Raw genomic sequence first — 2,240 nt, 5'->3', positions numbered from 1 at the left:
AAACTAAGTTTTGCATTTTTAACTTTATGGCTGTTGTGGCCCACAGGAGTTTAAATTTGCCAGTTTAGAAAAAAAAAAAGAAAAGTTTCTCAAGCCCCCCAAAAAAGCCGACACGTGAATCATTGAGTTGTCTCCGGAGGGGACAGAGCTGCAGACGTACTGTAATTTATCTGGGTTATTAAACTCCAGTGGAGCGAAGGGCACCCGAGCTGCGCGGCTCACGACAGAAACATCATACGACAGTATGGTAGCCGGTGATAAGCCTGCCTGTAATCTGTGTAATGACACAGCAGCAGCTGGAGGCGAGAGAAGTCACACAAGAACAAAAAGTTCCATTAATAAAACATTACTATAATAAAACAATTAACATCCCAGCAGAGAGGCCTGGGCTGTGTCCTCTGCTGAACCCTTAAAGTTTTGGAGTTTTGGTGCACCTCTTCTTCCTTTCCAGCTCCTTTTGCTTTTATTCTCCTGCTGTGCTTCAACGACGTTCTGCTACTTTTTTGCTTCAGGGTCTCACTCTCTGCATCATTATAGCTAATAAGTATAAGGTGATCCTGCATATTACTAATGATCAACCACATTGATACTACACTAAAAGCCTGTCTGACCAATAACCTGAGGAGGACTGCAGCTTCTGAGATGATGCTCCAAACCTGCAGCTGAAGGAGTTCACAGCTGGAGATGCCGGCTGTGCAGCAGGTGACAGTTTCCAACATGTCACCTGCTGAAGGAAAAAAAAAAAGTTTGCTTTGTCAAAAAGAAGAAAGAAAGGAGCTGCTGACACAAATCTGTTCCCGTGTCAGTTTGAATTCATAAGAAAAAAATACACAAACATTACAATAAGACTTTTAAACCAACATTATATCAACACAGAACTGCTTTAATTTGCACTTTACCAAACATAATTTCTCTCTCGCCCTCATAGTTTCAGTCTTTTAAGAAAATATTGCCTTTAACAAAGGCTTTAACCCTCATTTCCCATGATAATGAATGAACTGTTTTGACATGTAGACCAAAAATAAAAGGATATCATCTTTCTTTTGGATAATAGCAATGACAAATAATGGAGATTTGATATGAATCTGAGAAATGAACAAAGATGAAATCCAACAAGACACAATAATAATAATAATAATAATAATAAAAGAAAAAGAAGAATAAAACATTTTAAGTTGATTGATGTACGAATCTAAAAACATTCATTTGAACTTTGGCAAAAACAAAAGGTAAATCCTAAAAAATGAAAGAAAGAAAAAAACAAGAAGAACTTGACCTCCATTTACTTTCTGACGCAGTTTTGATTAACAGAAAAAGTACCGCTGTATGTTCGGTACGAACATTGTCATGTTTTTGCAGTCTGTCAGGATGAAAAGACGCAGCAGAGTTCATGTTTCATCTCTTAGAACTGACAGCGCTTTATTTCGACCATTTGCAGTGAAATGCAAATGGTTCTTCGACGCACGTCAAATCCGGCCGTCCGCAGCTTATGATTAATCTCCGAGTCTAACTATTTAATTTTATCCTAATGATAAAATTAGGATTTTTTTATTTTATTTTTTTGCATTGAACGGACATTTAAATTAAAACCCGTCCACTACAGCATCGTCTCTGCTGTGAATAACCTCACGGAGAAATGAAATAAGCCAATCCACGTTTATTAACAGTTATTACTTCAAATATTTCAATGCAAAGTAGGGGGGAAAAAAATAAAAAATAAAAAATGTGATGGATCTGCTAATCTCCACTGGCCTCGTTCTGCTCTTATCGTTCATGATTAGAGTGGATTGTTTTGCTGACTGGAAGACGTTGCCTATAAATAACCGGGCTGCGTGTTTTCTGGGTCAGTCCAGGTGCGTGGACAGTCTGCGGCTCGCTTCAAGAAAAAAGATCACAATCGTGGTTGGAATCAGAAATAATATATATTTTTTTTTAATTGGGGGACGTTTTCTTCAATTAAATTAGGCCGATTCAAAGCCTTTCTGATTGTCAAACATATAAAAACGTATACAGGCCCATAAAGGAGTCTTCTGAAAGTGTGATCGCCGGCCTCCCGCCGGCGCTTGTGTGGAATAAAACCGTGAATATGTGCAGTTCGCCCTTCCTTTAAAACGCTTTATGGCGCAGAGGCTGCAACAGGGTCCGAAGTCCACCAAAGTTTTGCCGATAAGGGGAGCCAATAAAAGCAGCGGAGCGGCAGTGTAAACACGTCCAGCTCTGTCCGGAGCGGCGGATTTACA

The sequence above is a fragment of the Poeciliopsis prolifica genome, unplaced genomic scaffold (assembly GCF_027474105.1).
Source record: "Poeciliopsis prolifica strain line A6 unplaced genomic scaffold, Auburn_PproV2 SCAFFOLD022, whole genome shotgun sequence".
NCBI lineage: Eukaryota > Metazoa > Chordata > Actinopteri > Cyprinodontiformes > Poeciliidae > Poeciliopsis > Poeciliopsis prolifica.
The sequence above is the reverse complement of the archived record's forward strand: the minus strand, read 5'-3'. Positions refer to the sequence as shown.